This window comes from Passer domesticus, chromosome 6 (genome assembly GCF_036417665.1).
Source record: "Passer domesticus isolate bPasDom1 chromosome 6, bPasDom1.hap1, whole genome shotgun sequence".
In the NCBI taxonomy this organism is placed as follows: domain Eukaryota; kingdom Metazoa; phylum Chordata; class Aves; order Passeriformes; family Passeridae; genus Passer; species Passer domesticus.
The window spans coordinates 58420816-58435807 of record NC_087479.1 but is presented as its reverse complement, the minus strand read 5'-3'; the positions used below and the strand labels follow the sequence as shown (position 1 = coordinate 58435807).

General features: G+C 45.4%; 1 protein-coding gene across 5 annotated transcripts in view; it reads right to left on the bottom strand.

Annotated features, from left to right (window-relative positions):
* The window catches only part of HIPK3 (homeodomain interacting protein kinase 3), a 70355-nt gene extending 57720 nt beyond the window's left edge, over positions 1–12635 (bottom strand). For 2 of the 5 annotated variants that reach the window (XM_064426086.1, XM_064426090.1), the window contains exon 1: positions 10034–10277. The gene's annotated coding sequence lies outside the window, so the exon portion shown is untranslated. Of the gene's footprint in view, positions 1–9359; positions 9662–10033; positions 10278–12481 lie in introns of those variants that run through there. The other 3 variants (XM_064426088.1, XM_064426087.1, XM_064426089.1) reach the window with 3 other exon arrangements.
* Positions 12636–14992: the final 2357 nt, after the last annotated feature.

The window sequence follows — 14992 nt, the reverse complement described above, 5'->3', positions numbered from 1 at the left end:
AATTTGTCTGTGAAATGCACAGCTCCTTGCCCCTGCCCCCAGCACTGCTCCCACCCTGCTGCTCCTGGTGGAGTCAATTCCCAGCAGGCAAAGCCCAGCCGGAGGCAGCCACCTAATAACAGATTTAAACTGTAACCCAAGAAAACTTGTTTTCCAACTTCTTTCAGGCCTCCATGGGCAAAAACCAGCTCCAAAACTCTCACATCCTTCTGGCAGGGCAGCTGGCATTGAGGGTGGCTTTCTAAACACTCAGTAATTTCCAGCAAATGCACAATTGGAGCAGTGGCACGTATGAAATGTTTTGTTTACACTATGCATCACTTTGGAAACACTGTTAGGATACTAACTGTCATTTTTTCCAGGTAAAACAATTGTTCTTTTCATATTAGGTGCCACCCAACTTCTCAAGTTATTTAGCAAATACAAAGCTGAATTAGCTGCCCTCTCTTTCAGCACAGATGAAAGTTCATCACCAGCAGTAGCAGCACCTCTACGTTATTGTTTATTTTGGATATGTAGCTGAACAAGCTGTACTGATGAAAGTACTTTCATACCCCATGACCTGTTCACCCTGAGGAATTCCCTCACTCCAACTGGACAATTAATAACAAAGCACTGGCAATTGAGGTTTCACGCACTTTATAAAGGAAAGCGTCTCCACAGAGAGTGCAAAGTGTCCAGAAACACAAGCCCAGGGAGTCCCACCCTCTGGCCACCTCAAAACCAGCTCTGTGAGGAGATCTGTGACCACAGAAGGAGACAGCTGAGCAAAGGAGAAAGCACCAAGGTGCTCCAGGTAACTCGTGCCCTATTAATGGCTGCCTCAATGACAGGAAATTCTGGACACAAACTGCACAGACACACTCCCCCATAGAGAACCAGGAGACGCAGAGCCAGCTGATGATAGAAAAAGAAACCAAGCAAAGCAACACTCAGTTCTGGGGCAGCAACCAGAAACCAGTTGCATATCAAAGAAACCAACACCCAGTTCTGGGGCAGCAACCAGAGATGCAATTAATGACAGAAGAAATCATTACCACCCTTGATTAACACACGTATCCCAGAGCCCAGGGATTTTGGCCCATCGTTCACCAGGAGCATTCAGCTGAGCCAACACAGCCTTTGCCCCACACGAAATCTCAGTCCTGCACAGGTCCAGGCTGAAAGGCCAAAGGTTGGCTCCAAGTTTCAGAGAGTTTTAGTGGAAAGCAAAGGATACAATGATCCAATTCTGCCCTCCTAGAACTTAGTTACTAACCAACCCAAAAAAATGTTACAGGGCTGGTTTAGGTCTGTGCAACAGCGGAGACAGTTTTAATCAGACACCACCAATGTTGCACTGATAGCAGAAATTGAAAATATCAGTTGGTTTAAGTGTGATACAAACCAGTCTCAATTGCACCATTGTCTCCATCCTTGGAAACAGAACTGACGCCATACACTGAGCACAAACATATTTTACATAAAATATCCCAGTGAACTGCTGTGACTCAATGCTGCCATAGCACCAGCGGCAGCACTCAAGAACACAATTGCTTTATTCATATTTTCCACGAATATCAAAAGCTAAATCTTGTGATACCAATATGACTGCAATCATAGCTGAAAAGATAAATGAAACAGTACTGGAAGCATTTCTTTTTCTTCTGGGCAAGCTGCTGCTGTGCAGCTGGAAAGCAAGCACAAGCAGTGCAGCCTTGGCCACCAGCCCCAGGGAGAACATGCCCTCCAAATCAGAATGTGCCACCATCAACACAAACAGCACATTTCAACCAGCCAGGGCTTCACCAGCCTAATCTCTTCTTTTAGAAGACTAATGCTTTTTGAACCTGGAAACAGCAGCACAGATAAAAGTCTCTAACAGTGGGGTTTGGGAGAGCCCACACCTCCTGCAGGATCCATCCAAACCACTGCTGCTGCCTGCTACCCTTCAGTGCAGCAGGAGGCAAGCAGGGCACTTCTTCCATTGCCCTAAGTATTTCCAAAAGATTTTGCCACCTTCCCTAAAGCAGAAATAAAATTTGACAGAGAGGATCAGCCCAAATTACCTGTTGGTATATCACATGTTCAAATGCCACTGTACTTTAAAAAAAATCCTTCTTAGTCTTTTCGTATTTCCAGTAATTTTATTTTTGTGCAATTGCTTAATTTTGCATTTTTCAGAATGCTGGGCTTTTGTTAGAACTAGAAATGGATCAACCCAGCTAAGCAATTTATTTAGAAATTTTATTTTGGAATAGCTCTAGACAATATCAAAAGCAGCCCCTATAAGAATATACATTTAGATGTTTGTTGCCACTTCACAGAATGTAAGGCAGCTCACCTGCATGCACAGGAAGGGGTCCTACTTACACAGAGTTCATCAAGTCCTCTCAACTACTCAATAAGAAAGAAACTCACCCAAAATTATCTTTCTCCCTCTCACGAAAGAAGATTTTCACCTGGACAAAAACAAACAAGCAACAAAAAAAAAAACAAAACAAAAAACACAACCAACCAAAAAACCCAAACAACAACACCACAAAATTCCTGTTCTCCCCACAGGACCTGCACATTAAGCAGCACACACACAAAAAACCTGTTGAGCTCATTGAGTCTGACATGCAATGCAAAAATTTGCAAATCGGGCTCTCCTGCACCAAGGGGGTAAATAAAACTTTCCTACACATTGAAAACTACCTGGCAGTAAGTAATATTTGAGTTAAAATTTGCCCACATACGTGGAAAAATCAGTCCCTCTTCCAAGAAGACCAACAAGAATGTCATTATCGAGTGGTTACTGAGTTGTGAAGACAGCACACCTAGAGCATGTTCAACTTCCTCTGCAACAAAATCATCAGAGTAAATAAGAATGTTAGCCTTTATTTGTTTTAAAACTGACTTAAATGTAAAATAACGAAAGCATCTAATCCCACATGCTTATCTTGATTGATCTTTTCCTGCTGCAGTTTTCAGGTCAGTTGCCCCAGCTACATCCAGTAACAACTCTCAAACATACACAGACTGAGGTAAACACACACAGTAAGCACATGTTTGGAAGGTATTTTTACACATACACAAACAGAAAAAAAACCCTCTGTGAAGCCCCAGTATTTTTCCCATAACAAAAATCCATTATTTAAAAGTTATTTGAATATTCTGCTTTTATAGAACAGGTGTTTTTCTTTCCTTGTAAGCAACACCATCATGAAAATAGCATTGGTTGCTTGCAGAAAACAGCTGTATAAACTGGACATGGCATTTACTTTAAAATCCTAAAGAAAAAACAGAGGGAAAAGGTTCTTTCAGCTTTCTAAGGACATAGAGAAGCAGTATCTCCTACAGGTAAATATCAGTGCCTTAGAAATCCATATTCTCTCACAGAAGGATCAGCCTTCTGCCTCCTAATGAACCAATAACTGTAATAACCCATATTATAATGTTTCCCAAAGCCACCAGGGCAAGAAATGTTTCCCCCTCCCCTATGCAAAATACTTCCTGATTTAACTACACAGAAAGCATGTGAAAAGAAAGATTATATGCAGCCTACAAACCCACTACCTGGAGGCTACAAAAATACTGATAAATGTGCATACATTTTTTCTCTGTTGTATTCCCTTCCATGTTTAATAATCTTTCCACTTATAGCATAAATAAACCTTTAACAGCCACTCTTGCTTTAATCTTCAGAAGAATGTTTAGACACCTCTGTGACAGAGTTTTAAAAACACATCTGGTCTCAAGCAGCATTTGTGACAAAGAGCTCCCAAAGCATTTCTTGGGAAAACTTCCCACCATGTCCTCTAGCTGGGCTCGGAGCTGACACAGCCCAAAGGAAGAAGCCAGCCCACAGCATCATTACAAAAGCCATAAAGAAAGTTATTAAAATCACTCTTTGGTGTCTCATGAAAGCAATCTGCTCCTATTAGGCTGAATACCAACTAATTCTGCAAATCACAAAATAAGTTGGTATTAAAAGGAAAGAGGAGACCAAGAGCTTTTTTCTCCCCTTAGGAACAAATCTGGTTGCCTCTGAAGGGCTTCACAAGATCTCAAACATAAAAATTCCCATACTTAACAGATTCAAATGCTGAAAAATAAAGACTATCTGAGTACCTCTTCTACCCAAATACAATCCCTATAAATGTTCAAAGAGAAGCTGTGGAAAAATGTTCCCAGTTGGAACACACAGACTGTAGACAAGCAGCCAAGTCCAACAGTTAAAAACAAAAAAAAACAAAAAAAAAAAAAAAAAAAAAAAAAAAAAAAAGGGGAAGAACTGAAAGGAAAGGAGTAGAAGTAGCAGAAGACCAAGGTTTCTAGGAAAAACTTAAGAAGGAAGACGTTGACAAGATAATGATGCTTCAGTCAAAAGGCAAAAAGGCATCTTACAAGAAACAACTGCAAATCCTCCTGGAAATTGTGTAACTTCCACCAACTGTGCCAACACAGAAAAAAACTGCACCATAGGAAAGAGGGGAAAAAATAATATATTTAACTTAAACTAGTGAAATTTGTAAAAGTTGACATAGCAAGTTTTTTTAAATGCTGAGAAAAAGCAGTAAACATGTTGAGATTGTAGAAACACAAGAGATGAAATGTTTACTCTATCTACATGTGAAAAAGTAAATCAATAAAGCTTCAGAAAAAATTGTGTATGGATTGTTTTATGGATACCTGATGCTAGTGGTTATTCATGTCTTCCAAAGGGAGCTTACATCCAGTAAGAAAAAGTTATTTCCTCCCTTATAAACTTGCTAATGGTTATTGGTATGGAGGTCGTTTTCTCTCTGCTTTTTTGCCTTTATAGGTGAGCTTCCCTTGAGCCTGCACTAGGTCCCATCTCCTGCAGGCAGGCACTTGTTTCAGCCCATTCCAGCAGGAACAGGGAGAGGTTCAGGCGTCAGCTGACAGCCAGAGACCCAGGGAGCAGGCCTGCAGGGACCTGGCCACGCTAATAAAAGCAGCAAACATCTCTGCAATGAGGACATCCAGCCCCACACAAAGCACGGCTGCACCACTTACTGCAGCCCCAGCTGAAGCTGCTCTCCTGGCACTTTTTCCTGCCCAGGGACCAGTTTTGCCATCTCACTTTGCCACTTCAAAATGAAGTCAGCACAAGGCAAGCAGATCCATCTCACAGCTCAGAGTCAAATAAAACTAAAGAAAACCCCTGAAATAACCCAAAGCAGGTTTTCCCCGGTCCTGCTGGCTGCTTGCCCCAAGGCAAGCTAACAGCCAAGCCAAGCTTGGTGATAAAAATCTTGCCTCACCCAGCAACTGAAGTTCCTTGGAGGTTCAGTGTCCTGGTGACACAAAGAACAGCTGCAGGACAGTGGAGTGTGGTGACCCAGAGCAGCCTCCAGAACACAGGAGAGCACAAGACACTCAGAGCAGTGGGCTATGAAATCCAGCAGGCCTGGAGAAGTGGCCATGGGCACCTTCATCATCTCCAAAACCTGCTCCTTTCAGGGTGTTTATGGGACTCAGCACAGGTATCAGGAGCTGAGCTTTCCTGCCCAGAAGTTTTCCAGCACTTACGCTAAATGAGTGGTTACCACAGCACATGTATCCAGCAAGTGATCAGACAAATAAAAGCAGACTTTCATTTGGCAGTAACTGACTTTTTACATTAAAAATGGTATTTGTACTTGATTTGTAATGTGCTTTAAAAAGTCTTCTAGAACTGTTACATTATTTCAGCAAGAATGGAAAGCATGAGTTTAAGATTACTGATTTTAAAGACAGCTTTTTTGATGGGAGTGCCCCTCCTGACATGCAAAAAGAGTTCTCCGTATGTAAGAATCCAATTACTTTTTAAATACTGGGAGTTGCTGTAGCTTTGATCATCCTACAAGACAGGAAAATATATCTTATGTTTATTTTGTCTTTGGATGTTTGACTGCATCTTCTTTTATTGCTTTGTTTTGGAACTTGAACTTAGCATTTTCCTGTTTTACCCAAATACTGTAGAGCATAAGAGAGCTGGATAAAAGGGGGAAAAAAATATGATAGTCCTTATTTACAAAAAGGAGTAACTTCCTAATCTTTTTCTAAAAACATAACATACTGCACAAAAAGTTTACACAATGCTGGAACTAATAAATTTGTAAAGTTAACAATATTGGGAGAGGTATTTTGAAATTACACTGACTCCAAGCCTCAGCATAAGAAAAAAAACAGAACTAAACTACTTGAGTCTACTTGTTTAAAAAACAGTTCAGCTATTTGGCTCTTCTTCCTTTTCCAAGCCCAATTGCTACACCAGAGATTAACTCCCTTTTGTCAGAAAGTTACCCACTATCAAAAATGGAGTATTAAAATGCTATACAGAAAAAAAAAAAGTTATATACCATGAAAAAAAATACTACAAAACTTTACAAAGATTATCCCCAAACTGCATCTAAAACCGAGACTCACACTAACTCCTGCCATCTTTTCAATATTCACTATACTGAAATAAAACATCTGAAGAACTGGTGGGGGAAGAACCTAGCCTGTAGGAAATACTACCATTATCAAATAAAGTCACCAACTGAAATCCACTTTCACAGTTACATCTTGTTCCCCTGCTCACCTGTCACTCAAAGCACAGTGACTCTGAAGAAAGCAAAGATACAACTTCTCTAAAATTCTGTAAAAGAGGTAGAGCCTCTAAATTACAGCAGTCTCTAAAGGGGGGCAGGGGAAGCCAAGACCAGGTAACAGGATTTTCCAGCCTTTATCCTTCATTATAGGTTATTTCAGGTTAACCAGAGGGTGCTCAGTGCCGGCAGAAGTCAGAAAAGGTAACCCATTACTAACCCATATCATAGCATCAGTTATTTTAGGCAGCTGTAAATAGAGTTACATGGTCATCCCAGGTGCACTGCACACACAGCAGTGGTCTGGAGCGTGCTCAGGGCTCATCCTCACTCCTTTCCCCATGTTTGGTGCTGTGCTCAGCCAAGCCAAGGTTCTGAAACACAGTTTCAGATACCTGAAGTCCCATCCTATACTCACCCAAAACAATGAGCTTTTCTTTCAAGATCTATTAAAAGTAATTTGTTATTTTCCACTCCACCTCTGATTGTAAGTGAGGGATCTCACAAAACAGAATATTTTGGTGACCTAGTGGTGTACAGAGTGGTACAAACAAGCTTTTCTGAAGCCTGAAAGGTGGATGCTATTTCACAAAATTCAACAGCAAACTCGTGACAGAGGAATGTTGGTAGGACCACCATGACACTTCCACATTCCCTCTTCCCTCAACCAAGGATCACCAGGTGATTATCGAGCCTGCTCTGCCTAACTCGTACTTCTGTCCGTCCGAGCAGTTTAATTCAGCTCTAATGCTTCTACAGATCAGATTAAATCATTTTACATATTCAGAAAAGCCGAGGCTGATCTAATAAAAAAAAAGTAGAAAGGCCTCTCTATCCTCTGCTTTACTCCCCAAAGTTCCGTGCAGAAAGCAACACTGCCTGCAGGAACTGTTCTGTAAGCGCACAGCACTCACATGCCACGACACCCCACACTGCAACAGCAAAATTTAGCTCCACTAAAAGCAGTTTCTCCTGTATTTAACCTTCCTCCAAAATACATGTTCAGCCTCAAATGACAGTGCTGTTCCCGTTACCGACACTGCTTTTCTCTCCCCTCACATACAAGAAAGCCAACCACAAAATTCCTGTTCCAAAACGCCCTGCTTTGTCAAAAGGGCCTTTGTTGCCATGATGAGCATGCTGGCAAAAGGGAAAATGCAAGAAAGAAATCCTATAGAGGTAAAAAGAAAACTACTCTAAAAACAGGAAGCATGCAATCCCTTCAGAGAGGGGTACATACACCTCAGCACGTGAGCTTGGAAAAATACAGCCTGACATTCCTACACCTTTGGACTGGGGTTTCCACAAGAATTTAGCGCAGTTCATTCTGCTCCACCCAGGGGCTTGGTGAGCTAACCAACTCTCTGCCTCTGAAAGTGCCTCTCAGCCTCCCATCCCCTTTCACAGGTGCCATCAACCCCACAGAGGCTTTTGGAAAAATCACCAATTTGTTTTGAAGCAAACTGGAGGACACAAGGAAAAAAGCAGCACATGCAAATCCTGGGTTTTGGTTTTTTTTTTTTTATCGGTTAGTTCTGAAAGATGAGTTGCAAGCTCAGTGTCCCTCCCCACACCCTGCCTTTGTCTCTGCTATCTTGTTGTGCAGGAGCCGGTCTCATTTCCCTGTTTCCATAGGTAGCTGTTTGAAAGAGACGAGGGAGGAAACACGCACACGCAAAAAAAAAAACCGTAACAAAGAAAAATCACAAGCGCCGCAGAGACCCCAGGGCAGGGGCAGCTTCCCGAGCAAATTTTTCAATGAAACTTTATCCCAGGTCATGGAATCCACCCAATTACAGCCCGCCCCCATGCCGGGAGAGCCGCGCACCACCACCGCAACCGGGACTGGAGCACCCAGCCTAATTTATCCATCAAAAAAAAAAAAAAAAATTAATTTACAAGCACGAGCGGCGCCACACCCCGAGCCAGCTACTCCCAGAGAAGCCCCCAGGAAGGAGCGGAGGGAGGGAAAAGCCCAGGGGCTCCCAACAGGCGCTTCCATAAAAGGTCCGCGGCAGCGCAGATGGAGCCAGCGCTGCACCGGGGTCGGCTTTAAAGCCCCGGTAAGCCCGCCTTAACACTTCGCTCCATTTATTTGCCATCTCGCCACGCCGCTTCGTAATACAGTATTGACCCATTTTCCAGGTGCTTAATTAATCTCTCTGCTGGCTGCCACGCTTGTTAGGCACTTAGTGTGGGTATTTTAAACTTAGTTTATAGAAAGCTCCAGCAAATTAAGTCTGTTACGGAATTATTATGTCAGAAAGTCCTCGCAGTCCATCGCAGCTTTCCTACTTGGTGCGACATCAATCAGAGCCTAAACTTTTTGCAAACGATGTCACGGGAGGTAATACTGGGTAGAAAATAAATAATCACAGAAGAAACATGCATTGTTATCAACAGCTACAGCTTCGCCTAATGTAATCTTCTCTCACAGTAACATACTTTCCCACCATTTAAAGACCCTAGAATAACTGAAATAAACAAGGCAATACACAAGCATGGAAATTGGAAATACACAAGCAGGAAGCTGCAAAAACATCAGAGCGCCACATAATTTCTGGCAAGTCTAGCCCTGGAGTGCCAAAAACTAAGTTAACAAAGAAACAAACAATCGCAGTTTCTGACATTTTAAGTCAGATGTAACAGTTAGTAACAAAAGTATAGCCTCAAAAAAAGCTCTTTATTATATACGTGTAAACACATAGCACTGACGACTGAGGGCTAGATATAAATAAAAATAATTTTTACACACTCCTCGCTATTTCCTAGCGCGTTAAACACATGTAAACGCACCTGCCAGCTTTACAATTTATACCACGACGAATCCAGAACAGACCCCGCACAATCCCTGCCGCAACCATTACGGCAAAGCCTCCGGCAAACAAACCCCTCTGCTTTTCCAGAGCTCGATCTCGGGAACTGACCAAATTTTAAAGCGTCCGCTTCCTTTCCAGTTGCTGTGAGTGCTCCCGGCCCCGGGCACCATTTGCCGCCCCAGCTCCCCCCCAGCGCGGGTCTCTGCTCGGGGGCCAGGGGCGAGGGTCGCGTCCCGCCGGGACTGCCGGGAGCGCCCGCGGCGGCGGCCGAGCAGCACCCGGAGCGGGAGGAGCCGCGCCCGGCGCCGCCCCGGGACCCCCCGCCGCCCGGGGCGCTCCATACAAGGCACGGCGGGAGGCGGCGCGCCCGGAGGGGAGCGGGGCAGCGCCGGGAGCGGGCGAGGGGCGGCCACACCTCCCCCGCCGGGCGGCGGCGGCCTCGCCCGGCACCGGGGGCGGCTCGGGGTGGGCGCCGGGCCGCGCCGGGGAGCGGGAAACTTCGGGGACGCGGCGGGAAGGGGAAGCGGCGCTGCCCCGGGCAGGGGGGCCGGCTCTGCCGCGGAGCCCGCCGCGGGCAGGGCGAACGCCGCCGCGGGAGGCAGAGGCAGCGCCGCCCGCCGGGGCCGGCCCCGCTCGCCGCCGGCCGCTCACCTTCACGGGTCGGGCCGCGCTGGCGTCCGCGCTGGAGCTGCCGCCGCCGCCCTGGGCATGTCCGGGAGCGCTCCGGGAAGCGCCGCTCGGGCCGGGCTCAGCCGCTCAGCCCCGCCGCTGCTGCCGCCGCCGCCTCGGCCGCTGCCATCTTGTCCTGGCGGCTGCGAGGGAAGAGCCCCGGCTCAGCCCGCTCGACAGACCGGGCCTCCGCCTCATCTTCCCGGGGAGGGACCCAACCCGCCCCCGGCCGCCGCCTCCTCCTCCGCCGCCTCCGCCTCCTCCCGCCTCCGCCCTGCCCGCGGCGGCCTAGCGGCCCCCGCCGCCGCCCATCGCCCCGGAGCGGCGGGCCGCGGCCCCGCCGAGAGCTGCGGAGGGGGCGCCGGCCGAGCCCCGCTCCGGCGCGCCCCGGCCCCCGCCCAGCCCGCGGGGCGCAGCCTGCGGGGCGCTCCCGCCGCCCGCTCCGCTCCGCCCGGCCCGGCAGCAGCGCCCCCGCCCGGCCCCGCCGCGCAGCGCGGCCGCCGCCGCCCGGAGCGCGCTCCGCTCCTGCCCTCCCGCACCGCCCGGCCGAGGCTGCTGTGCGGCCGTCACCGCCCCCGGCAGCAGCTCGGCGGCGGAGCCTCCTCTGCGCCAGCTCCCCGGGAAGTCCTGGGAGGACAACTTGAGATGCTCCTACCGCGAGCTCCCCTCTCTGCCCCCCCGCTCTGTCGCTGCCTGGAGGAAGGCCACCTCGTGCTTCGTGGGCGCTCTCCGAGGAGCGCCGGTAAAACCCGCAGTAATCCTCCGGTGCTGGCCATCCCCATCACCACACCCCGAACGGTGAGCTCTCCGTCCCACCTCGTTAGCTGCCAGCACCCATTCACACACACACAACGTGCATAGCCATGAGCAAACTAGTGCCAAGACAAAGGCCTGACTCTCAGGACCTGGAGCTTAGAAGACGACACGGTGAGAATGAACATGTGAACTCCCAGTTGATTTAAATGTGTGCTGTGGCCTTGTAAGACACAGAGACTTCCCCAAGCCAGCCCTGAAAACTACCGTGAAGCACCGACCTTCCAGATCTGGTCTGACATCCTTGCCTGGCCAGCAGTCCTTGCCACGCTAGCCCGAGCCCATCAGACACTCCACTAGCTATAGAGGTAACAGGACAGAACAAAGGTATTGACCAGTTTGCGCCCTGCATTCCAGTTCAGCTTTTTGCCTTGCTCAACTCTTCACAAAATAACAGGATACACCCCCAGTAACGACGTGTCCCTAATATTATACATCACTTAAATATTAGTGGTTTGTAAGACTGGTCGGCTTCTGCAAACAGCATTCTTGACCCGAAATAGTGTTCAGCTGATGTGGGGCAAAAAAGGAATTACTGTTTGCCTATAAAGTATTTAGCCCCAAGATAAATCCTTGGCTACAGCTACAACTGGACATCACATGCTTCTCCACCTCTTGCCAAAAATAACAAAGAATTTCTTTATTTACTTGCACAACTACACGTACTCTGCTATTTTTTCTCACTACTTGTTCCAGTATTTTCAACACGTGTCTGCTTGATTTTAACCTTTATTTAGGACCAATCCTTGTAATAAAGATTGTTAGGATGTGAAGTCAGAATTTGAATTAATTAATTGGAGAAGCCAGACTTATTGTAAGGAAGTGCTAAAACCTTACATTAGTTTTACTGCCACACCACCACCAATTTTCAGTCTTGTAAGTAATGAGCCATATAATTTAGGGCTGAGGAAGAAATAGGTGGGTGTCAATGGTAGTAAATTATAGCATTCAAGAGCTGCTCATAACATCTATTGCTTACTAATTTTAGAAATATTGATCAAGCTCCTAAAAAAACCCATCCTACAGAGTTATTTCTACATGTTTTATTAACATAGACAGAAAATGTTGATAAACATTCTTGTTGATTACTTAACCATACAAATTCTAAAATGGCTTAACAAAAAAAAAGCACATGAAATATATGCTGATGCAATCCATACTTCATCTGCAAACTTAAATTGGTGTATATCACCCCAAATTGTGATCCACTGACGAGTCTCAACATAATTTTTCCAGCTGTTTTTTAGGATCTATTTCTAGCAAATTTCTCATGTTTCACCATGCACCTTCCTCCAGTTTGATAACCAAAACAATCCAAACACAGTTGTAAATTTGAATGTTACCAATCCTCTGCTAACAGGCAAAATGATGAATCCAACGCTCCATGGATACACCTGCACAATTTTAACCAACTTTCAGAAACACATTTTAATTTAGGTTTAGAAAAGAAGGGGTGACTTTGGGCTCATTAACCTCTCTTATCATACTGTTCTCTCGCTGTATTTTTGGGTTGGCCACGTTTGGTAACTGGCAGCACCTCCTGAAACATGCCAGCCCTGTCAGTTCTGTCCTCATGTTCCAGTTTTTGCTAATTAGATCAAGCTAGGCTTCACTCACCTTGCAACAGGAGTATCACCAGCGTGTAATCAAACCCTCAAATCTCGTTGAAGCTCCTTCAGTTGCCTTTGTGGAGCACGGCACCCCTCTGCAGATCCATTGTTTGTCCTTACTTCCTTTTGAGCTCCCTCAAGAAGCTCCCTTCTTTGGCAGCTGTTTCAATTAAAGGTTTCCCCGCCATCAGGACTGAGGGCTGGCCAGGGCCAGTGGGAGCTGGGGTGATGAACCTCCCCTGTCAGTGACTCCTAGGGATTACTTTGGCCACAAAATAGTTTTGAAGTGCCCACAAAGCACAGTAAAACAGCATTAGATGTATCAGCCAGCTTTAAACACTGTGATGACCGTTTCTGTCAGGGGTTAAATCTGACTGTGACTGTGTCTGAGAAGCCCTCACATGACTTCTTTTTTTTTTTTTTGTCACCTAGAAAACAGCAAACACTTCCCTGTCCTAATTTTCCCTTGGCAGGTACATTTGTGCTGGTAGGCAATGGAGGGGTTAATGTGGAAACTCCTGTTACACCTGTAAGTGCTGTGGGCTCCTGATAGCGTTTGGAGGGGAGGGTTTTGTTTCAAAGTGCTTAGGTAGCTCAGTGGATGGAGGCTCTGTGTCATTTAGATTCATTTATGAAGCTCAGCACTGAAACACACACCCCCGTGGGCTCCTGTTCCTCCTTGTCTCCAAGCCTTTGCAGAGGAGAAGCACTAGTTAGGTGTGAGTGCTCTGAGTGGAAAATACAACCCAAGTTAGAAAAAGAGGATATTTCCAACAGATGTAATCTATTATGCAGCAAAAAGAAACAATCTGAGGACAAACACAGACTAGAAGCTTTTGGCAGAACACCTACCAATGACATTTTGTGCTATTTTTGTTACCAAAATCCCAAGTGTAGATGCGGGCTGAAAATGCTTTGGCTAGAACAATTTGTTTTACTCCTCAAACTGCTATAAGCTGTATCATCAAAACACTTTTTACAGCCAGGGTGAGTTGTTCATATCAGTTTATGGGTTGCTTGTATCAGCTTGACTTAATTTTTGAACAAGCTTGGGTCCTGACTGAGCCTCTGCCATCAGAGGTAAGGACAGGAGAAGGCAAGACCACAGGGCTGTAATTCCATCCAGAAGGCTCAGAATTACACCAATAACAAAGGTGCAAGTGCATGAAACAGCGAGGCACAGTGCAAAGGGACAGACCTGGCCTCTCACAATTCTCCTGAGCAGTTACATTTCCCCAGTGATGCTCTCCACTGAGCATCCCATTCAGCTCACCCCACAGAAAAGGCTTTCCTTGGGTCAGGAAAGCACCCAGTGACTGTCAGAGCTGACACAAAGAGGAAGGCAGAGTTTTTCCTTGGCACCTGCATGGGAGAGCTGAGTTTTCTGGGCAGAAATTATGAAATCCAAACAACCCAGAAGCTGCTTGGCAATGTGGTGTTGTGACTCCTGCAGGTGTCCAGGCCTTCAGAGGTGGAACAAGCGAAGGTTCCACTTAAATTTTTCTTTTTTTAAAACTTGAAGGCCACAGTCTTCAGTGTTTCCTACAGTATTAAATAATTTGTTAAGCAGATAATTAATTCATGCATTCAAATGATAGGATTTGAAATCAGTATTTACTGTGTAGTATTTTGTGTAGTATGTACTGTGTAGTATTTCACATTGGCTGAAATATTTTATGCTTACAGTATTTATCCTGCCCAATTAGACAGAAGACTGGACAAAAATAAGTATTCTTTTTGCTTCACAATTCCTTATCTAAAGCATTTTTAACTGATGTTATTGTCACTTAAGTATGACTTGTATTATGAGAAACAAGCATTCGATATACTGCATTTGGATCAAAATTTTCAAGATCCAAATTCCTGGAAACATGAAAAGGGGTGAGAGCTAAACTGATAAAAAGTGATCTTTTAAAATATAAGAATTGAAATGTACACTTCCCACCGATTACCATCATATTCAGATAAGCATAGTTCAAAGTTCCCCATCTCCCCTCTCCACAGATGTGTTTGCTAGATATATCCAAAATCCAACCTTCTGTTGCTGGGTGTAAATGGAAAATTACTTTCAAATTTAAAGCAAACATACACTTTGCTCCTTTTGCAACAACTGCAAGGTCAGTTGAGAAGCACTGTGTTTCCTCAACTGGAAAACAACACGCAGGTTTCTCTTGCATTTTCCATTGAGACATTTGCAAAAATAAGCACAAATTTCACCTTTTATTTCCACATTATTTTTTGCAGATTTAATGCAGGATATATATAAAAAAATTTTAAAAAAATTTAAAAAAAAAGAGGACATGGTGAAGCGGAGGTTAGTGAAAGTATTTGTTTATTGTTTGCTGTTTAACTTACAAATGCAACAGCCTGGCTCCTCTGTAAAGATTCAAAAGCTGTTGGGGACACAAAATGCTTTCCATGGGCTCGTGGTGGTTTCTGGGGCTTTGTGCCTGCTCGTGGCAATGTTCATTCCACAAAGACACCACAGGTCCCTGTGCATCTCCATCCACTGGGGCTC